Source organism: Centropristis striata, chromosome 6 (assembly GCF_030273125.1).
Source record: "Centropristis striata isolate RG_2023a ecotype Rhode Island chromosome 6, C.striata_1.0, whole genome shotgun sequence".
Taxonomy (NCBI): domain Eukaryota; kingdom Metazoa; phylum Chordata; class Actinopteri; order Perciformes; family Serranidae; genus Centropristis; species Centropristis striata.
The window spans coordinates 22677772-22702285 of NC_081522.1; the positions used below are offsets into that span (position 1 = coordinate 22677772).

The window sequence follows — 24514 nt, forward strand, 5'->3', positions numbered from 1 at the left end:
CCCCACTGAGCAACTTTACAGCTGGAATAAACATGTTTGCAGCGTACTACAAAAAACAGCTACAGCTTCACCACTGTGCTGCTACTTTGCTCATTTGTGGATTAGCCGGGGATTAGGAGGCGTGTGAAGATCACTCACACTGAGCTTTGCAGTGGCTCTTCACAAACCTATGGGTGACATCCATATTTTGTACAGTCTGACTGAAAACAGGCTTTCAAAACTGATCCCATCAGTAGCAATTCAAATATAAATAATAATTAATGCACTGCTTTGACCCTCCCTCTGATAATTTTTGCACAGTTCCTCGGGTTTGTAAAAACACTTGATCCTGCTTTAATTACAGAACATTGTTTTCCTCTCCAGTGTTTCTCCATTGATAATAGACAGAATAAAACCATTCCCCATTCAGAAAGAAACACTGATTCAGCCTGTCAACAAAAGAAACACATTTTCCTTCATTCATGTCCAACTCTTTGACATCAACTCTCACACTTTTGCATCTTGTCCATATGCATACCATTGTTCTTGGTGGTCGACCTTTGACCCCACCTGTTCATCTGATGGAGGAGCAGAGCAGAAACGATGAGAGCCACTCACATGAGGAAACCTGATCCATAATCACTCATCTTGTCAACAAAGAATCCTAAATGGAAAAGTGTGTGTGAGTGATCTGCAGTTTTGATACAGCACTGCAAAAAAAGAAAAGTTGGGTGAACTCAAAATTTCAAGGCAACAAAATTCGATAGAATTTTAAGTTGGACAATTAAACTAAATATTTTAAGTTTTGTCTCTGAGTTTGCTCAACTCTGAATTTCTCTGGCACGATTGTAACGCCGCTATGAAATGTCAGCTAATGTTGTGACCACAATTTTGAGTTAGCATTGATACGCTAATGGCTACTCTTGTAGCTGTAACAAGCAGCGCCGCTAGCATCAGTTAGCCACTAGCATAAGTTAGCCGCTAGCGTCAGTTAGCCGCTAGCATAAGTTAGCCGCTAGCATCAGCTAGCCGCTAGCGCCAGTTAGCCGCTAGCTGATGCGAATGACCAAATTTCACAACAAAGAAATAAGAGTTAGCAGAACTATTGTCCCTTGTTGTGAACCCCAACTTAAAGATATAAGTAACAACAACTCACCAACTTGTTTTTGAGCAGACAACTGGCTTCCTTTGTTGTGCTAACTTACAATATTGCCCTAAATGTCAGTAATTTATATTTCCAAGTTTTACCAAATTAAATCACTGTTTTAGGCCAAAAAATACAAGTTGGCTTTTTTGCAGTGTATTTATCAATCAGAATATTTTAGTCTAATGTCAACATCCATTCCTTGCTGAAATGCACCCATGCTGGTCAAAACACTGCAACATCAAAATGATGGTATCGTTTTTGCCTCACTTAATCACAGAAAGCTCTGAATGAGGCAGAGATAAAGAAGAGAGGATTGCACGAAGATTCATTTTATCCTAAGGCGGCAAAGCCAGCGCCTTCCTCCTGTGAAGAAAACATAATTATAACGCTTTGATGAATCCTCAACATCCATCAACTCTCTGGTCTTCAAAGTGCTCAAAGTACTGAACGGTACAGTAAATAAGTGAGAAATAGCCTCTGTGTCAGAGGGACCATGTTAGGTTATAAATAGGACACCACCCTCACTTTAATTAGCTCTTTTACTTTATTTGAGGTCAGTTTCAGCCTGAGGCATTATCTTAAATTCAACATTTATGTGTAATGGTATTGCTTTAATCAAAATGAGGAGTTTTTTTTAAGGAACTTGTAAAACAGAGAGTAATGGAGATATAGAGGGAAAATGAGGAATGAATGACTAAGCAGGGTAAGTATTTGTTTATTCTCCTCGTATACCAGGCCAGTGAAAAAGGACACACGTTTTAATTAAGAATATCTATTGTGCAAAGAAGAAAGTAGAAGTTCTTCTACACCTACACCCAGCAGAGGAAAAGAAAGCTGCCTGTTGCTTTTTAATAACTCTAATCACTCTTGTTCCCTGTTTTTTTGCCACACAAACAACCTTGAAAATCCATAAATACCATGAAATGAATCCAATCCACAGTTATGTGACTCTGTTGCAGAGGTTTCCCCAACTGATTTACTGCTGGCCGGGCTCACAGGCAGGACACTTTCTGGCAGTGGTTGCTGTGCCTGGATGCCAAAGTCAAGCTGGGTGATTTTCAGGCTGTATTTACTGCTATTGTTTAGAGGTGTGTGTGAAAATGGGTCATAACCTCAGTAATCGGGTTCAAATGCTTATTGGTTTGTGGGACAGCACTGTGGGTGGGGCTGCAGAATGAAAAGCTTTTCATATATATATATATTGGATGTTGGATAGTGCCAGGACCATTTCAGTTTAACACACTGTAAAAAAAAGATAAACAATAGCTACTCAATAAAATTAAGGCAACAGATTGCACGCAATATTATTTATTAAATCTAACTACGTTACAAGTTGAGTTAATAACTTAACAGGAAGTGCCTGTCAATTAAAAACGGACTAATTCTATTGTGTTGGATTCATTCAAAATTCTCTTGATTTAGAATTACATACACATAAAGATTATATTTAATGTGATCAAAATAAGTAGATTCTATCTCAAACATTTTTATCTTAAAGTTACTTAAACTGCCTCAAAATCAAGGATGCATTTATATTTAATACATTTTATCAAATATATTAAGTAAAATGAAATGACTACAGAATAATTTATTACAGTGCAGCTGCCTAAGTATTCATTTTTTTATTTCTCACAATAGAATGAAGATAATTGCAAAGACATTGCCAAAGTAGCTGACACATATGAGGCTTTTACAGTCACTATCAAATCTTTACTTTTAAATGTATTTAAATGTACTGTGGATGGGTGGATAAGGGGATGAGTTGCTGTTCTTGATAACATTTCCTTACAAAATCTTTGCTAATTACAAAAGAGGACATCTACAAAATTAAAGTAGTAATAAAGATTTTATACTACTAGAGGAAGGCAGATTTATCTAAAACAGCATATCAAGAACATGCCCATAATATTTCATACTGTCATACTGGATGTATTCTGCATCACATAACTAAAAAAAATGCTTAAATGGCCTTTGGAATATTAATATAGCAGTAAACAAATATTTGCTATGTAAAGATAAACTGCTGTGCAGGATGACCCAGACTCTTTTCTTTGAGTAGAGCAGCTTTAAGTCCATAGTTATTTTTGAAAAAAAAAATATATATATGGATATAAATAAATAAAAAACATAGATGAATCAATTGATTACATTATTTAGAATGAAAGTGAAGTGAAGTGCAGTTCCCCTCAGTTTTCCTGCGCATTCTAATGCCTTTCAGCTCTTTGTTTTGGTTTTCCAGCAAGCAACATTCATCAATTTTTGGCTACATAAGCCATGTTTTCAGTGAGAATGCTTTGATAAAAACAAAAAGATTGACCCCTCTGTATGCTATACCTGCAGTTGAAGAGCAAGATATTTCCCTCAGCTGTTAATAGACACAGAGCTATAAAGAGAGTGAATATTGGACTTGCATTGGTCAGGTGGTCAGAAGCAAAAGTCCAAAATGAATGCCAGTGTTGCTAAGTGTATGCCGGATGTGTTAGCCTTTGCTAGCAAGGTCCCCATATCACACTGCAAAAAAGCCAACTTGTATTTTTTGGCCTAAAACAGTGATTTAATTTGGTAAAACTTGGAAATATAAATTACTGACATTTAGGGCAATATTGTAAGTTAGCACAACAAAGGAAGCCAGTTGTCTGCTCAAAAACAAGTTGGTGAGTTGTTGTTACTTATATCTTTAAGTTGGGGTTCACAACAAGGGACAATAGTTCTGCTAACTCTTATTTCTTTGTTGTGAAATTTGGTCATTCGCATCAGCTAGCGGCTAACTGGCGCTAGCGGCTAGCTGATGCTAGCGGCTAACTTATGCTAGCGGCTAAATGACGCTAGCGGCTAACTTATGCTAGTGGCTAACTGATGCTAGCGGCGCTGCTTGTTACAGCTACAAGAGTAGCCATTAGCGTATCAATGCTAACTCAAAATTGTGGTCACAACATTAGCTGACATTTCATAGCGGCGTTACAATCGTGCCAGAGAAATTCAGAGTTGAGCAAACTCAAAAACAAAACTTAAAATATTTAGTTTAACTGTCCAACTTGAAATTTTATCGAAGTTTGTTGCCTTGAAATTTTGAGTTAACCCTACTTTTCTTTTTTTTGCAGTGCAGTTGATAATGATTTAGTATGGTGTTTACAGCTTACATTTGTTGACCCCTGGTGGCCAAATTATCAGTAACTGCTTGGCAGTGGGAGAAAAATGTGCATTTACAAGATGTTTTGTTTTTTTCTCTACTCCTTTGTTATGCCATCTTTCTATAACAGTTGTTCTCATGTGCTGTAGGACACCGTGTACGAATCTGAACAACTGTCAAGTAACTGAATGGAATGTCAGTGGGGGGAAAATCCATTTAAATGGGGGAAAAAGGGATCTTTGAGAAGCAATCAGCCATGTAATTAACACAACCATAAAGTATCATGATATTATAATTTTCACACAGTTCCTCTCTGAATAAAAATCTCAGGTCCTTTGGGATGGACCGGATGGCAAAATTCCGGATTAATTGAAGGGTGGTGCTGCATGTCATGAAGGTATAAAAATCTCATTTTCGTTGAATAGGCTCACTGGTCTGTGGTTACAATGCAGAATGGTGTATAAGCACATCCATTGTGTGAGATGTAATGTGTTGGAAGAATAGGCTCAGGATATGACTGACACTGTAACCTTGAGTTAATGATTTGAGTTTTTTTCTTCTTGTAGCCAACAGAAATATTAACATACATTAAATGAAGTACAGTTTCATTCTATTCATTTGACTGTGCAGCTTCTTATTTATTTCTCGCTGGCAGCCAGTTAGCATGGTGAAACAGATCACAGGGAATTTTACAGCAACAACTCAGAGCTTAAATCTATTTCTCTTTGATATGCACAGTAGGCACACTGTGTACTTGCAGCTAACTATCAAAGCATTTCTCTCACTCACCGGCTATGGGCGGTCCAAGCAGGCCTCCAAGCATTGGGTTCTTCGTATGAGCATGAAGAACCCCAGCCAATTGGATAGAGACCGTGGCGCTGAACACCAAACCGTAAGCTACACCAGGCGGCAATCTCCGTGTCTGAGCATGGAGGCCAACCAGGAAGTGCTTTAAGCCTGCAATCTACCGAAAATTCCAGCAGGGGGCGCTAAGTTTGACTGCAAAAAAAATCTGCCCATTCATTTCAATGCAACATTTGAAAACTTCTGACTTCTGAATTTTTTCAGGACAACACTATGGTCTCAATCTCTAGTAAAAAATCATCTTCAAGACAATTTGATGTCAATAGTTCTAATAATGGCCCCATTTAGAAGAAAATAGAAGAGAATGATTTGGGGGCGGGGCTACCTTTGATTGACAGGTCACTGACAAGGTGAGCCGTCACCAGGAGAGAAGCAGAGCAATGCGTATCCACGGCAACGTGTCAATAAAGTTATATATAACGTTATATAGATAGAAAAGAGGACGTTTACCGATTTGGTCTCATAACTTTGACCCTTTCACTGTATTTTCACTTAATGACAGTTTATTTGAACGTTTTGTTCAGTAAAAATGTCTTGTTCAGTGTTTGGTTGGACTAACAGACACTCCAAGGAGTCGCTGCTCAGTTTTCTGAGGTAAGAAAGATTTATTTGCTTTCTTGGCAATAGTTAGATGAAAAGACTGATGCCATGCAGCTGGTTAGCTTAGTTTAGCATAAGGACTGGAAGTACAGTCTAGCTCTCTCCAAAAGAAAAAAAAACATGTCCCTGTTGTGTATGTTTTTGACTATTTTTTAGTCATTGTAAGGTTACCAGACATGTTAGCACTCAGCACTTTACTTGTAATCTTTGTGCAAAGAGCAACGTGCAATAAACATTCTAGCACTTTAGCATATGCACTTTATTAAAACTGTAGCTAAATATAGCAATGTGGAAAAAACACATCAGCACTTTAGCACTTGCACTTTAACTTACAGATTATTAAATACCATGCTGTCAGCAATGGTCAGGTTTGTATTTTTTATTCATACTTGGCCCTAATATGCCGTCATAGTCAAGTCCTCCTGGTACAAGTCACTGAAGAATACCTCTGTATGTACGACTGTTTCTTGCAGATTTTTTTTCTAAATTTTTCATTTTTACATTGGAGGTCAAGGTCAATAAAGTGAATATTATTATATTATTATAATACTGATTGGTCAGATGTCATGGTGTCACTGTCTGTGACGTAGCCGTTCAGATGTCTAGGAAAAAATAACTGGGTTTTATTTTCACCTGTTGTCAACAGGAGTGGAAGTGACATATTTTCTCTCATTGCTGGAAGTTGTTTTTTGTGTACCTTTAATTATATATACACTACCGGTCAAAAGTTTTAGAACACCCCAATTTTTCCGTTTTTTTATTGAAATTAATGCAGGTCAAGTCCAATGAACAGCTTGAAAGGGTCCAAAGGTAAGTGGTGAACTGCCAGAGGTAAATAAAAAAAGGTAAGGTGAACCAAAACTGAAAAAGAATGTACATTTCAGAATTATACAAAAGCTACGGAGGTTGATCAAGCCTTGAAAGTTGCTAAGTTGCTACCAATTCCTACAGGTGTCCCAACTTTTCTTGATCACTTACAACCTACAAGTTGCTCCACATTTAAGGGAACTTCTGCAACAGAGTTGGGAAGAACTTTATGAAGAATATTTGATTTCCATTGAGTGTGTTCAGCTGTTCTATCTGTTAAGGTGCTACTTCAATGAGTCAATAGTTTAGAATACATTTTCCTTTCTAAATTGATTCCATGATTTATTTTTTAACTTCAATTGTTTATTTGTTATAATTTCAGAGTACACTGAGACATTAAACTGCATCATTTTCAATAACATTCTGGAAAAGTTGGGGTGTTCTAAAACTTTTGACCAGTAGTGTGTGTGTGTGTGTGTGTGTATATATATATATATATATATATATATATATATATATATATATATATATATGGGTGTTTCTGCAACTACGGTCACTTTTGACCCTCCCAAATTAAAAAAATCAACCTCGATAAATTTCAATTTTAACCATCAGAGTCTGTAATACATATTAACAGGTACACAAAATTGTATATAATCGTTAAGATTTTAATCTGGAAAATGTTTATTTTTTTATGGTTTTCATCACTTTTTCTTACAAAATGTCCTTACCGCAACATTAAAATAACGTTCATTTTATACATTTTCCTTTTTGAATTTCTTCAAAATTTTAAAACATTTACATTTATTTTCATCAAGTTTTGTGCATCATTATAAAAAGTGATATAAAAAAATAATATAAATTAGGGTGCGGTAATGACATCTTGCGTCACAATGTGAATGGCAAATATTTATAATGTAACATTAAGAATAAGCTACTGTAGAGACAAAACAAGGTATTATTATGTCAAAGATAGTAGAGGTATTGCAGTTAAGACAGTCAAACTGATTTTCATGTGTCTAGTTTTGACACATGAAAATCAGTTTGACTGTCTTAACTGCAATACCTAAAGTTGATGTGCCACAAACATTACAGTAATACTAATACACTAACACAACCCCATAACACTAACAGCATCTCACCACAACATTACATTTGTGTACCAAGTCCAACTATTTGTCATTTCTGCCTGAGGAGTAAACTTATTGTAACGTTTAGGCTTTTGGTACAGTTACATGTAACCAATTAAAACGGGAACAGAGTTCCTTCCACACTGAGTTACGCCTGGATTCCACTGGATGCGTAACGGCTGCAGATCCGTCGTCGGAGCCGTTACGCAGCCATTATAATCAATGTGTGAGATTCCACCGACTGCAGATCCGCTGCGTAATGAGTCCGACAACGCAGGGCCATCCGACAGCCCTCGCAACACTTGCGCAGAGCTTCTATTTTTGTCGGACGACGGAGCACTACGCATAAATTCAGCACAGAGCAGATTGTTCGGGACAGGAAGTCTTGCACAGACACAAAATAAAACACCGGTATATTTTCAAAATAAAATACCTCGGGTTCGCTAACGAGGTCGGCCGGCTCGTTAACAAGCCGGCCGACCTCGTTAGCGCTCGTTAAGACGGAGTCGCTGGATTTGTCTCCAGTCATTAACGAGGAGATGTTGATTATCTTCCAGTTATATCAATTGATTAGGCGTGAATTTGCGAGATCTCGTGCGTCCTCGGGACTCTGCTGTCCGCAACAGCTCCGACACAGACGGATCCGGTGGGTGTTGACGGACTGCGTAGATACGCAGCCGTTGCGGACAGACCCCTGTCGGAGTCGTTACGCATCCAGTGGAATCCAGGCGTCAGTAAGCATCATGTGCCTTGACTGGTTTTGGTTCTGGCACCAGTCCAACCACTCTCATGTGTGTACCAGATCACATCATCTTTCATTGGCCAATAAATCCTTGATCTTATTGTAGATGAATCTAGTCTCATCTAGGATTGCAAATATATATATAAAATATATTTTTTCAATTCTATGTTTATGTTTAGTTTACAATAGATTTAATATTTGCAATATGATTGGGTAACACTTAATACACTGAACACTATAATAACTATCCGTTATAACTTGTTAATATATCATTAGAAAACTGTTAATTAATGAGTTATTAGTGACTTATTAAGTATTTGTTAACATTTGTTAAGGATTTATAACTATGCCTTATAAATAGTTAAAAGATCATTAATAAACTGTTAATGAGTTATAAATCCTTAACAAATACCTATCAAGTCATTAATAACTCATTAATTAACAGCTTACTAATGATCTATTCACTAGTTATAACGAATAGTTATTATAAAGTGTTATCTATAATGGAATTTGTCTCTACCGCGACAAAAGGTCTTTACCGCAACACGTAAAACTGTTGCGGTAAAGACATGTTGCGGTAATGACATTTTTGCTAATATTGTCATTCTCATTTTCAATTAATATGAACAGTAACACTATTATTATGATTTGAAGCCGTGTCAGTTTTGACTGTGCGTGATGGGGAACTCTGCTTGTGACTTTATAGATGCTCTTTATTTAGGCAGGGAACGTAATTCAAGTGGAAGTTTATTTTAATCAAGTGAAACTATAAGAGCTGGTTCTTTGGGAGAACGTGATACATAATTAGGCTATTATTATTTTAGTGTGTGAATGCACATTGTGCTAGTGACAACGCGTTGCCATGGTGATGAGATAAACAACGTAAAAGTACTTCAGAAGCGATCAGCAGCACCGGCGACCCGTCGCTCTGTATAATATGTGGTCAGATAGGCTTCCCAAACGTCAGGCTCACCCGCCGCCTATTGCTGTAATTAAATGATATGACAATGTTCTGAGTGTGCTATAGCCTATCTAATCAAAGGGAATCTTTTGATGTCCTACTTCATTTATATTGAAAAAAAAATGTAATAAACAAACTCTTTCATAGCGATAGCTTCCATGGCTATGATTATAATCAATAACAAGCAGACACAAGCAGAGGTCCCCATCACGCACAGTCAACTGACACGGCTTCAAATCATAATAATAGTGTTACTGTTAATATTAATTGAAAATGAGAACTTGTGAAGTTATCGCTTCAGTTCTGATGTTTAGCCACAGGCTGGCGCAGTTATTACATGAACAGTAGATCGGAGGAGGCTCAACCAGGCTCTGTGTTCATGTTCTGGCTCAACAAAACCTTTTGCCCCGGTCGGAGTTAACTGGTGTTATTGTCCGGTTATTGTCTGGCTCTGAGCTTTGTGCTCTGTGTGCGTTCTCATCAAAGGAGCTGCGATCGCGAGCAAGCTTCCCCCATATTCCAGGGATTTATTATGATGATGCAGCTGCTGCGTTGCCATGGTGATGAGATAAACAACGTAAAAGTACTTCAGAAGCGATCAGCAGCACCGGCGACCCGTTGCTCTGTATAATATGTGGTCAGATAGCTTTCCCAAACATCAGGCTCACCCGCCGCCTATTGCTGTAATTAAATGATATGACAATGTTCTGAGTGTGCTTTAGCCTATCTAATCAAAGGGAATCTTTTGATGTCCTACTTCATTTATATTGGAAAAAAAAAAGTTAAGTAAACAAACTCTTTCATAGCGATAGCTTCCATGGCATTAGTTATGATTATAATTAATAATCAATAATAATTATGTATGACTAAACTGACTGACTAAAATAAATGTGAACCATGCCTGGGTGTAGAAAGAGAACAGTAGCCTATACTAGTGCATGATGATAAGTGTTTTTTTCTTTTCTTTATTGTGCTTGATAATAAGTTAGCACGCTACTTTTATTTTGACGGGACTTTTATTTTCCCGTCTGTCCGCCGTCATATTAATAAGTGAGAAACGAATTAAAAAGATTAAAAAGGAAGCGAACTTCTTCGTCAGGAGAACTGTATTGGGCACGGGTACTATCGGGACGATTGTGGCCCATACAAGCACTTGACAATAAGTTGATAATGTCCTCATTGGTCAGTATTGCTGCCACAAGGTTCCCAGACTGACTCATGCTCACTTATTGCGGCAGCAAAATACAAGATGGCAGTGCCTTGATGACGTCGGTCAAGTTTCATTATATATATTCAAGGTTCATTCCATATATTCAAGAATTCATTCAATATATTCAAGGTTCATTCCATATATTCAAGAATTCATTCAATATATTCAGGAATTCATTCAATATATTCAAAGATTAATTTCCTGAACGGCATGCCATAATATATATACATATATATATATATATATATATATATATATAAAACACAATTCATTTTACCATTACAACTAATTTTATTTAAAGCATTGATGTGAAAATAGGAAGTTATGTTGCATCTGTTATGGAAAGCTCTCTGTCTTTCCCAGAATACTGCAGTTGTGGTGTCTGGTGTCAGTGTTGACGTTCCCATGCTGGTGCACCAGGACTTACCTAATGCTTCTGGACAGGTTGGCATTAGTACAATACTAGCGTAGAGGTGGGACATCCCGGTGGATCGAGCACGTACCACTTAGGCTCAGTCCTTGCAATGCAGCAGGCCCGGGTTCGATTCTGGCTCAGAGCCCTTTCCTGTATGCCTTCACCTCTTTTCTACCCATTTCACTCTAGAGCTCTGCCACTATCAATATGGCCAAAAATAATAATATTTTAATAAATACCAGTGCAGTGCCCATTCAAAATGTGCCTTATTATTTATCTTTAACCCTTTATCAGGCGAAGAACTATATTTGGTAACTTCAGGTAATATTTCGAGAAAAAAGTTGCAAATTTACTAGATTTACTAGATTTACTTTAATCTCGTAAACTTTTTTCTCAAAATATTATTTTCCTATGTTTTTTTTTTTTTTTTTTTACACATTCTGGCAGTCTGTAATATCCTCCAATATTCTCTAGGGTTGAAATTTGGAATTTGCAAGTATTTCAATGAGTGCCCTATTAAGGGTTAAAGTGGTGAATCTGGGAGAAAAAAAGTTGCTTTTTTACCACTTTTTTCTCGGAAATCTGCGACTTTTTTCGCACAGATTTGCCACTTTAAATCTCTTAAATCTGCAACTTTTTTTCTAGTAAATTTGCAACTTTTTTTCTAGTAAATTTGCAACTTTTTTCTCGAAATATTACCTGATGTTACCAAATATAGTTATTTGCCTGATAAAGGGTTAAGGAGAGCAGTAGTGGGAGCAGGAGTGCAGCAAGCTCACCTGCAGGCATCATGGAACTTATTTTCCTCTCAAAGATCAACCCCATATTTGTACAGCAGATTATTACAACCCATATTTACGTGTGTTGCCCTCTAGTGGCTGTATTAGTTATGAAGGAAGTGAAAGTGATGTTATGCAGTATAAAGAACAACAAGGTCCACCTACGGCAGATGGAAAAGGTGCTGGGTGAATCAGTCAAAGAATAATAACACATTTAATATTCACCCTCAGATTTCTATAACAACTGCTGTCTTGCTTTTTCCCCTCACATGTCAAAAGCTCATCTAAATCCACAGTAACATATTTCAACACAGTTCAGTCACAACTAGAGAATTAAGCAACTAAATGAGTAAATAATACTGACTAATCATTAAGCTCATAAAACTTGACTAAAAAGAGATTAAATGTGCTAAGAAATGCTAAATGTTTTTAAATCCCACTTAAAAACCCACCTCTTTTATCTTGCCTTCTATTAAATTTTTTTTTTCCTACGGCAAGTGCTAGGAAATAGGGTCCCCGAGTACAGCTATTCTCAACCTTGGGGTCGGGACCCCAATTGGGGTCGCAAGATGATTTCTGGGGGTCGCCAAATCATTTTGGAAGTCAGCTCTGTCTCCACTGTGTTAAAGTGTTCATGTGTTAATGTGTTTTGTGTATTTGTCTTTTTGGTCACTTAATGTCTTTTTTTGGTAATTTTGTGTGTGTTTTTGTCATTTTGTGTGTTATTTGGTCATTTTGTGTCTTTTTTGTGTCTATTTGATCATTTTGTGTGTTATTTGGTCATTTTGTGTCTTTTTTTGATCATTTTGTGGTCAATTTGTGTCTTTTTTGGTCATTTTGTTTCCTTTCTTTGGTCATTTTGTGTCTTTTTTGGTCATTTTATGTCTTTTTGGTTATATTGTTTCCTTTTTTTGGTCATTTTGTGTCTTTATTGGTCATTTTGTGTCTTTTTTGGTCATTTTGTGGTCAATTTGTGTATTTCTTGGTCATTTTGTTTCTTTTTTGGGTTATCTGAACTGTGTGTGTGAGATTCTGTCCAGTGAGCAGGGGTCGCGGACAACATGCATGTTAAATTGGGGGTCACGACTCAAAAAGGTTGAGAACTACTGCCCTAGTAATCCCACAGTGCTTTTAAAAATATCCCATCTTCTTTTAATTTATTTTAAATTTAATTTTGTTTTGTTTTTGTTTTTTGTTACCTTTGTCAATTCTGTATTTTATTGCACTTTTTGCACTTTTATGTGAAGCATTTCGACTTTGACTTTGACATTGTTAAAGCAATGCTGAATAAAGTTACATGACTAGCTTCATAAAACAGAAACATGATATGTAGTAACATGATATGTAGTTTAAGTCTTGCTCAACCAGACATACCCACCACCACCTTCTTGATCCCTATTTGAGTAGCTTTGCTACGGAGGGTTGGATGAATTATTTTTCTTTATTATGAACACCATGTATGATCATATGGAAAATAAGCCTCTTCAGATAAGAATTGGATATGACATTTAAATGTTAAAATTGTCTACTGAAGCAGAATAGATCATTTTTAACAGAAGGTCATTCTTTGGGCATCTTGAACAGCCTGTGAGAAATATACACTATGGCTTTCCAGTAACAGAAGGAATTAAAGTAATTAAAAAGATAAATATCCATTTGCAATTCTAAGCAGTTTGTCATACATTTGGACCAGAGTCAATGCAAGTAGATTAGATCTACCATGCATGATAGGATTTAGCTCAGTTCTTTTTCCGTTGATGAAAAATACACAACACACAACATAATAACAATAATGGAGCTACATGGACTGCATAAGAACCTGTTCACAAAGGCTTTTCAACCATTTTAATTAAGGAGATTACTCACTTTATATGTGATTGGACTGAAAGAGGGCTAGTCCTAAAGCGGGATCATGACCCCAAAACGTTCCAATAGAAGCTCAGACGAACCACGAGAAAATTCACAATTCAATTCACACGTTACACAGGACATTATATGCAAAATCACATTTCAGCCTTACCTCTCGAGGTCAAAGTAAAGTCATCATGCTGCAGGACACCTCTCCAGGCTCGGTGTGGTTTCATAACCTGATGGCAATGGTTTGGTCCTCTTTCCTTGTCATATGCAGCAGTTGTTGTATTGCTCACACAGCACAAAGTGCAACATGCCTAAGAAGTTTTAAAAAACAAGTATTAACATGACTGTTTACATTGTTATGTTAAATCCAAGGCTGAAGTTTTGCATAGCACCTGACATGAACTCATATGCAGGGCAAAGTTTCACCAACTGTTTTTGTTTAAGCGTGTCATTCAAAAGTCATAGAGAGAAAGAGCAAATTTGAGCTGAAATGTCATCTTACATTTTATTTGACACCATGAGTTTCCTTCCTATATTTAAAACCTGATAATGACAGTGAAAGGTAAATGAAGCGGGAATGTCAATGCCAGGATAATCATTTGTATTAAGACAGATGTTGCTTTTAAAAAGTTTTATTTTAATAACTTAATATTCCTGGAACCTGGTTCTAGATCAAGTATTTCCTCATAACATTAAATAAGCAACAAACAAGGTTAAAGTTTAAAAAAAGCAAAACAACTAATATTAATCTATTGAGAGTTTAACACTCAAAAAAGTAGCTAGTCCACTTCACGTTATATGCTTACAACTTTCGAATTTGCAGACTGAAATGATTGCTGTTTTTTTGACATTTTCAACTGTTGCTAGCAAATTAATTAAGCTAGCTAGCGTTAGCTCCATAAGTGGGTTGGAGAACCTGTCACCAGCACCTTGAACACTCTAAAAGGATTTGACATATGCACTCGATGGTAGCAACGGTACCTGCGTTTCCTTTAAACTGATCATTGATTTCAACCTGTTTTCATTTTATTTCTTTGACTAACAAGCATGCTGACGATCACACTATTTAATGGGCAAGCAACACACAGGTTCTTCAAGTCGTGTTTGAGAAGCCTATACGCGTAACGAAAAAAGATGGATAACTCTTGTTTACCGCGCTAACTTTTAGTATAAAAGATAAAAGAGCAGCGACTCCTTGGAGTGTCTGTTAGTCCAACCAAACACTGAACAAGACATTTTTACTGAACAAAACGTTCAAATAAACTGTCATGAAGTGAAAATACAGTGAAAGGGTCAAAGTTATGAGACCAAACCGGTAAACGTCCTCTTTTCTATCTATGTAACGTTATATATAACTTTATTGACACGTTGCCGTGGATACGCATTGCTCTGCTTCTCTCCTGATGACGGCTCGCCTTGTCAGTGACCTGTCAATCAAAGGTAGCCCCGCCCCAAATCATACGATTCTTTATCTTCTATTTTCTTCTAAATGGGGCCATTATTAGAACTATTGACATCAAATTGTCTTGAAGATCATTTTTTACTAGTGATTGGGACCATAGTGTTGTCCTGAAAATTTTTTCTGAGGTAATAAATCAAGTCAGAAGTTTTCAAATTTTGCACTGAAATGAATGGGCAGATTTTTTTTGCAGCCAAACTTAGCGCCCCCTGCTGGAATGTTCGGTGGATTGCAGGCTTAAGGCACTTCCTGGTTGGCCTCCATGCTCAGACATGGAGATTGCCGCCTGATGCAGAACTCTCCTACATATTGACTGAATAATACACAGTGAATCTCCCAGTTCTGAATTAGGCCTTTTATAACATATTTTGATGTCACACCACAATATAATGGAGTTAGCTAATGATGTGCTGCTTGGCTTTGGAAGTAATGTTATTATTAAATTATTGTTACAACTCAGTAAGCTAGTTATCGAGTCATGCTAACGTCTGCAACTTCGGCCTAGATTAGAGCAGACATGCACTGTTTAATACATCATTTACAATTTAGCTGTTGTGTTTTCAGTATTCTCAATGAAACAAACCTTCTAAATGTTTTCCTGAGTATCTCTCTTCCATGTGCAAAAATTCAGACTTGACAGGCCTGCTATACTTAGTTAATGAATTACTGATCAAGGGAGGGGGTCAGTGAACGGTCAATTGAGAAAATTTGGTTTTCATAGAAACACAAATCCCATAGCAGCACGGGAATGTGTTTGATGAATCTCTTTACCGTATAATACAATGTTTCCTACATTCAGAAATGCAGGATTTCCAAATAATTCCTATCATTGTGCAACAGTCAAACAGATGGATTTCAAAAATGGTAACCGTTGCAGTTGTTACCTACGTTAAAATTGTATTTTTTGTGACATGATGAACACCCTCATGTGGAGATCAATCTACTGGCTCAGATAACCGAGGCAGTGTTCTGCATGGGGCAAGTCAACACAGTGGGGGCACCCAGCAAGTCCTTTCATATGTGATAAGCTTCCCCATGTTCACAGCTCCCCTGCTGCTTCACAAACAGCTAGCATGAATCCTCTGATGATCAATGTGTCAGAATGTGTGACGAACGAAAGCAAAACCAACAAGGTGCTCCGAGTGTACGCTTCCTCTGAGCCAAATATCTTTCTAACAGATTAAGCCAGACATGATGCAGTCTCATCATCATGAAACTGTTTTGAAACTGAATTTCTGTTATGAGATAATCAGTGGCGGACTCAGAGGGGGGGCAGGAGGGGCGACCGCCCCCCCCTCATGCCTCCATGGTTGAAAAAGCGCGCTAAAGTTCCCTCCAGAGTGGTGAAAACGAGAGGAAGTGCCTTATTGGCTGCCCTTTACACGTGCAAAAAAGTATTTGGTGCCTCCTCATACAATAAATTATGATGATGTGCCCTCTAGTGCAAGAAAATTAGATAACGTGCCTTAATGAGTGCCCTTCTAGTGCCCTTTTTCCTGTTTGTTGCCTCCGTGGTTGAAAAAGCATGCAAAAGTTCCCTCTAGAGTGGTGAAAATGAGAGAAAGTGCCTTATTGGCTGCCCTTTACACATGAAAAAACTTATTGATTGCCCTCTAGGGTGCTATTTTATACAATAAATTATGATGATGATGTGCCCTCTAGAGATTCTATAATACGGTATCACCCAACTGTGAATAATGTTATGTGAGATGTTTGCTCTCATTTAGCTCTCAAAGTGCACAAAATAGATGCATTTTACTCAAAAATGTACAAATTTTGCCCCTGGACCCCCCTAGATGGTTTGGTTTGATACTTTTAATTGTCAGTACTGTATCATTAATTACTTTGATCTGGATCTCCTTTTAACTTAGTGTTAATATTTCATCATACATGATGCATCATAGCTTTTTGCGTGCTGGTGGGGCCCCATGTTGTGCAGAATGTGCCCTTTTTATTTTTTCGCCCCTGCCCTTCTAACAGTCTGAGTCCGCCACTGGAGATAATGCATATGCAAGATTTGGAAAAAACACCAGATGAATTTTGAAAAATTTCAAATGGATGTGATTTGGCATGCTTGGTTTTATTAGTGTGCAACATTGACTTTCTCATTAACAAACAGGGAAAGGTGGATATCATCTGAGATATGACAAATCTTTTCTACAGTTAGATGGCTTCATTATCCCAAAAACAGCTCTGACGAATGACCTTTAACTGCCTCTCGATTGTACAGCCTGCCAATAAACTTTGCAAAGTATTAATTCAGCCTATGAACCGCCTCTTTTATGGGCTTTACAGTTCACTAAAGAGACACAGTATCAGGGCTTGGGGTGTGTCAGATCTTTACTGGCGACAAGCATCTTTACAAAGCCAAGTGTACAGTTGTTTGGGCCAAGTTTCTGCAGGCTCCTGAGTCAGCAGACAGCGGCAAAGATGGTTATTAGTCTTGCTTTAATAGGGCAAATTATTATTTAGGGCTTGTTGATCACGTTAGATCTTGTGGAGCTGCCAGCACACTAAAAAAAACATTAACTGACAATATTGCTGTGTCACATTTCACTGCTTCTGCATATTTAATGTTAAATTTGGTTATTATCTCCTCCAGACATAACCCTTGAGGGGATTATCTGTTTGGCTGCTTGTGTGTCTGTCTGCTGTTAAACTCTCATGCCAGTGGATTAAATAGCCTTAGATTTGTTTATGAATGTAAGCTGAAGGACTTCTCATGTTTGCAATGATTCAGAACTTTTGATTTGTCTGTTTTATTGATTGTTTTACATCGTCATAGACTGCTGGTTCCTCACTCATCCAGCTGTTCGGGGTGGCAAGTTAACCCTCTGTGGTACGGTGTTGCCCTCAGGCAACATACCCATTTTTGGCCTGTCAAATTTCTATAATGCATGTTTTTGAGTGATGCAATACTTTAAAAAAGAGGGAAGAGTATAGGGAACCCAGAAGGCCATATTGAAACCCTATTTTGCAGACTTTTCCAAGGGAAACAACTTTGCCATTTTGGGCCACAAAAAAAAAAATCACTCAAAACGCCATTTCCTGGCCCTTATCCATCTGGAAAAAAATATATTTCTACTTATAGGTGAGTAAACCTTCATTTTTTATAGTTTCATACACTTAGACTGTTCAAGACATTCATTTTAATGCGTCGTTGGTTCAATGGTACAATGTTGCCTATAGGCAAAATTCAGACAAGAAACCGGTTAAAAAAGTTCCTTTTATAATGTTTTTAAATTTAAAATGTTATGTATTGTACCCCGTTGAAGCTACTGAATCTTTTATCTTCTTGTTTAAATCTTCTTGTTTATTAAATAAACAATGTAAAAATAATTTTAAAAACTTTCTTTTTCACTTGTGCACCGTTAAGACAAAAAAGCACTCAAAACATTTTTTTCTCAACAGGCATCATAATGCGTACCATAGAGGGTTAAAAGTTTAGTTCAGCTCTGTATTCTGCTCAAGGTCACTGTGTCACGGCTCTGTAGGGTATTAGAGCTTAGAGAGACAGACAGACAGACAGACAGGCAGACAGACAGAGGGGGGTTGAACCAAACAATCAATCTTCTTCCTTTGCCCCTGTCCAACATCCAGCAAATCATTCAGATGGGGCTAGATCTCTAGGATAGTTGTATGTTACATAATATGTTGAGGAGAATTCTCTTTGCCTTTTTCACAGAATCTCCTGTAAATTTACTTTCATGGAAAAAAAGCTTGCTTTTGGTGCACAGATCATTGAATTATACATCCCCAGCGGTGTTCTAAAAACAATTAAAGATTTATAAGCATGGGTGATAAATTATAAATCTATGGTGGGGATGACTGGGTCGGGTAGAGTAGTTGTATAGATGGAGAGGAACACCCTCTGAATAATAAATATGTGCTGGAGAGGCTTCACATATAGTGGGCACAGAGAGAAGTGTTATTGGCTGTGTTTCCAAAGGTGGATGGACTCTTCTTATGTATTTGTATTTGTCTCCTTCACTAGGTTCACTGTATCTGGCTTCATGTCTGAATTGCTGCAGCAGCAGGGACTTGTTTGTCTGCAGGCTGCCCCTAAATGTCACCAACCAAGTCTTACAGAAAAAAATGTTCCACGTAGTGCTATCTGTAGTCACCCTGTAGCATGTGAGGAAAAGACAACGCAGTGCTGGGTTTTACCCAAAAAAGAATCAAAATGACACAAAAATGACACAAAAAAGAAACAAAATGGCCCAAAAAAGAAACAAAATGACCAAAAAAGACACAAAATGACTAAAAGAGGACACAAAATGACTAAAAAAAGGAAACAAAGTGACCAAAAAGACACAAATTCACCAGAAAAGAAACAAAATGACCAAAAAAGAAACAAAATGACCCAAAAAAGACACAAAATGACTAAAAAAAGACACAAAATGACCAAAAAAAGGAAACAAAATGACCAAAAAGACACAAATTCACCAGAAAAGAAACAAAATGACCAAAAAAATAAACAAAATGACCAAAAGAAGACACAAAAACTACCAAAAAAAAGACACAAAATGACCCAAAAAGACACAAAATTACCCAGGGTTCACATGGACAGTGTTTCCTTCATTATAGACTATTTCTTAAGGATTGAGTCAATTTATTGTGAAAATAGACCAAAATAACAGCTATTTCTGAGGATTTCAGCATACCACTTTCTGAGGAAACATTGCTGAGTAAACCTTTGTTGTTTATTCCATGTTTTTGAAAATCTGAAAACTTCAGCAATTCAGCAAGATAGTGATGCAATAACTCTGAAATACAGTTTACTCCAGGTCTTTAAAGGAAAGCTGGTTGACAGCCAGCTTCCTCTCTCTATTCCTGTGAAAGGAAAAGGTCTGAAATGAATGCTTTGTCCGTGTAAACTGTTTGTTTTTTAGCCAAGCCAGCAGCACCATGGTGTCTGTTGGTTTATCCAACACTGAAATACCTCAACTGCTATTGGATGGGTTGCCGTTGCCACCACAGGATTATTTTGGTAATCCTGTGTCTTTTATTTGGCACCACCAGCAAAATTGTTGGTACCCCTTGGTTAATGAAAGAAAAATCCACAATAGTCACAGAAATAACTTGAATCTGACAAAAGTAATAATAATAATAATAATAAATAAAAAACCAATGAAAATCCGACATTGATTTTGAAATGCAGTTCACCATGTCACCAAACAGTGAATTTGTGTCTTTTTGATCATTTTGTTTCTTTTTTTTGGTCACTTTGTGTCTTTTTTTAGTCATTTTGTGTCTTTTTTGGTCATTTTGTTTCTTTTTTGGTCATTTTGTTTCTTTTATGGGCCATTTTGTTTCTTTTTTGGGTCATTTTGTGTCTTTTTTTTGGTCATTTTTTGTGTCATTTTTATTCTTTTTGGGTAAAACCCAGCACTGCGTTGTCTTTTCCTCACATGCTACAGGGTGACTACAGATAGCACTACGTGGAACATTTTTTTCTGTAAGACTTAGTTGGTGACATTTAGGGGCAGGGTAGAGTACCCCTATATATAGGCCCACTGACTGATTACAATATTGTAGAGACGTCTGATGCTAATTAGTGGACACATCTTGATTTAACTTGCCCTTTGGTCACATTATTTTCAGTCTTTTCTAGGGGTACCATCATTTTTGTCCAAGCATGTTTATTTTTTTAAATAATTCTGTTGAAGGATGGTTGAAAAGCAATGTCTGACTTTCATTGGTCAATTTTCATAGAATTTTTTTTTATTATTACTTTTGTCAGAATCAAGTTATTTCTGTGACCATTGTGAGTTTTTCTTTTATTAACCGAGGGGTACCAACAATTTTGTCCATGTGTGTAAGTTTAATTTATCCAATGGCATTCATAGTCAATGAATTCTGACTTTGGTGATCCTCTGACTTTTCCTGTAGCTCCATTGTGAGGTTCATGCTTGTGATTTTGAATTAGATGTCTCAGATGGATTGTTATGACATTTGATATCGACAGTCAGGTCCCCATAAATTGCTGAAAAATTATCTTTTTCTCTACGCCATCAAGGGGTCAACATTTTAACCTCTCCAATTCTTTGGGTTGTGACATTCTCATCAGTCTTAGTGCTAATCAGCAACTGTTAAGATGCCAACATGCACAATTTCGATGGTAAACATTATATCTGATAAACATCAGCATTTTAGCATTTCAATTGTAAGTATAGCTGATGTTAGCAATTAGTTCAAAGCAGTGGCGGTTCTACACAGGGGCCTCCAGGGGCCACTGCCCTTGTGAAGAAGCCCTTGGCCCCTGCTGTGGCCCCTGTGTCAAATTAATAATAAAATGATCAATTTATAACGATGAATGATGGAACAATTCTGACCTATTTTTTGTTCAAACAATATCTCATTGTACACTAAAGGAACCCAGAATGTGTACATTGTATAATAGTTGAATTGTGCAATAAAAGCTTGTGTATATATATAAAAAAAGAACATTCTGACTGTACTGCACTTTCAAAATAAAAAAAGTACTTACAAAAATGAGAAATGTCATTGTTGAACAAAAATAGTTGTTATTGTTGGTAAGTCTCATTGTTTCAATCAATGTATTTGTGTCTTCCAAATATATTTAAATTAGATTTTTAAATAACCTAAAATAAAGGGTTTGAATGCTTAAATATCATCTTTGCAGTTTTTTAATGTGCCCCTCTGATTAAACACTGGCCCTGCTTGGCCCCCACAGTAAAACTGGTCTAGAACCGCCACTGGTTCAAAGCATTACTATGCCTAAATACAGCCTTGCTGAACAGATAGCACAGCTGTAAATTTAACGTTATCAAGTGTTGAGTGTTATTATCTCTGCCAAGGAGGTCATGTTGGTTTGTCTGTCAGAATAATGGAAAAAGTTCTGGCCCGATTTTTATGCACTTGGTAGAAGGGTTTAACGTGGGCCAAGGAAGAACTAAATTACAAAGTGGATTCAAATCATGGGGTGAGTACACAAATAGTTTTTTAAAAATTGGTTAACATTGAGAGAAAGGGTATTTGTGCTGCATTCATGTGGTGTCCGAATTGGAAATGTATGCCATAGTATGTCAGAACAACAACTTCCTTGGTGGTAGTCTGCGCTCTCTGAGAGCCATTCTACTGGTATAAGGAGGTAAAGCACGATTATTTTTGGAGTGGGACTAAAGCAGCTATTCTCAACCTTGGGGTCGGGACCCCAATTGGGGTCGTGGGATGGTTTCTGGGGGTCGCCAAATCATTTTGGAAGTCAACTCTGTCTCCACTGTGTTAAAGTGTTTATGTGTTAATGTGTTTTTGGTCACTTAATGTCTTTTTTGGTCATTTTGTGTTTGTTTTTTGGTCATTTTGTGTCTTTTTTTGATCATTTTGTGTCTTTGATGGTCATTTTGTGTCTTTTTTCTGATCATTTTGTGTCTTTTTTGGTCATTTTGTGTCTTTTTTGATCATTTTGTGGTCAATTTGTGTCTTTTTTGTCATTTTGTGTGTTTTTTTGGTTATTTTGTTTCTTTTTTGGGTCATTTTGTGTCTTTTTTGGGTCATTTTGTGTCTTTTTTGGGTCATTTTGGGTCTTTTTTGGTCAATTTGTGTCTTTTTTTTTGTCATTTTGTGTATTTTTTGATCATTTAGTGGTCAATTTGTGTCTTTTTTGGTCATTTTGTTTCCTTTTTTTGGTCATTTTGTTTCTTTTTTGGGTGATCTGAACTGTCTGTGTGAGATTGTGTTCAGTGAGCGGGGGTCACGGACAACATGCATGTTAAACTGGGGGTCGCGATTCAAAAAGGTTGAGAACTACTGAATTAAAGGACCAAAGGCCTTCAGTTGTGTGAACACGAGCCAGTTGTGTTTACAAGAAGACATAGATTTGTGGATGTCACCAGCACAAAGCATCAACAGTGTAACACAAGACAGAAGTCCTCTGATTACTGATGTACCCTGAATGTGTCTAACAGCCACTCACACATGCACTGCAGTAATTGCTGTAAAAGCTAACAAGCCAGCCAGGTTGTGTGTGTGTGATGCAATCAGATACTCAATTGTGTGACGAGCCAAGGTCATTGTAAAGGAACAATGTGAAGGTAATCATACAGGGAGGGAGTCTGCTGGCATGGACTGGCCGGCTGGCAGAGACTGGACCTCGTTTCTGTTCCCTGATTAGTTGTGGAGCCAAGAGTCACTGGAAAATCACTGCTTGTTACTGCTCATCTTTCTGTATTTGTTTGCAAAAAAAAGAAAGTCTTATCTCAGATCCTGCAGGAGGCATGCCACACACACACACAATTTCTGTTTCCATCACTTTAGAGCAGTAGTTCTCAACCTTTTTGAGTCGCGACCCCCAATTTAACATGCATGTTGTCCGCGACCCCCGCTCACTTTATATTTTATTGTTACTTTTAATCTAAGTCCTTTGCTATAAGTTTAAAGGTCCATTCTGACCTCCTGAGTGTGGAACAGTCAGCTTCAAGCCAGAGACTCCTTGGAAAGGAATAACTTGAAACTTTGGTATTTGTCAGAAAAGACACAAAATGACCCAAAAAAGAATCAAAATGACACAAAAAATGACAAAAAAAAGACACAAAATGACCCAAAAAAGAAACAAAATGACCAAAAAAGACACAAAATGACCATAAAAGGAAACAAAATGACCAAAAAGACACAAATTCACCAGAAAAGAAACAAAATTCACCAGAAAAGAAACAAAATGACCAAAAAAAGAAACAAAATGACAAAAAAAGACACAAAATGACACAAAAAAGACACAAAATGACCAAAAAAGACACAAAATGAACAAAAAAGACACAAAATGGCCAAAAAAAGAAACAAAATGACCAAAAAAGACACAAAATGACTAAAAAAAGACACAAAATGACCAAAAAAAGAGACATTAAATGACCAAAAAGACTAAAACACATTAACACATGAACACTTTAACACAGTGGAGACAGAGCTGACTTCCAAAATGATTTGGCGACCCCCAGAAATCATCTCACGATCCCCAACTGGGGTCCCGACCCCAAGGTTGAGAATAGCTGCCTTAGAGGACATTACATTTACTGACAGACCTTCCCTCTAACCCTAAATGCTACTTGCCTAATCTCAACCCTTAACCTAAACTAACGTTAACCTCAACCTGACATTAAACCCTGTTTTTTACACTAAAGTTTAATGATTTACTTCATGGGGACTTTTTTTTTCTCCCCACAGGGAAGGCGAGTCCCCAAAACATGACTGTGTACACAGATTTATGTCCCCACACCTTTGTCTTCATCTCTTTTGGGGATCAACATAAAATGAACTGTTACACACAAACCTCATTGAGGATTTAATTCTTAGTGATTTAAGTCAGTTCAGCGCTTTTGTTTTCCCAAATCAGGTTACAAACTGGCGAACACTGACTGTGCCCTTGCTATCCAGAAAAAGTAAGAAATGTGTTAATGAAGCCATAATACATATTC

General features: G+C 37.2%; 1 protein-coding gene across 1 annotated transcript in view; it reads right to left on the reverse strand.

The window, feature by feature from the left end:
- Positions 1 to 590, reverse strand: part of wfdc1 (WAP four-disulfide core domain 1) — a 42716-nt gene extending 42126 nt beyond the window's left edge. The window contains exon 1 of the mRNA XM_059334280.1: positions 518 to 590. The gene's annotated coding sequence lies outside the window, so the exon portion shown is untranslated. The remainder of the gene's footprint in view (positions 1 to 517) is intronic.
- Between the last annotated feature and the right edge of the window lie 23924 nt (positions 591 to 24514).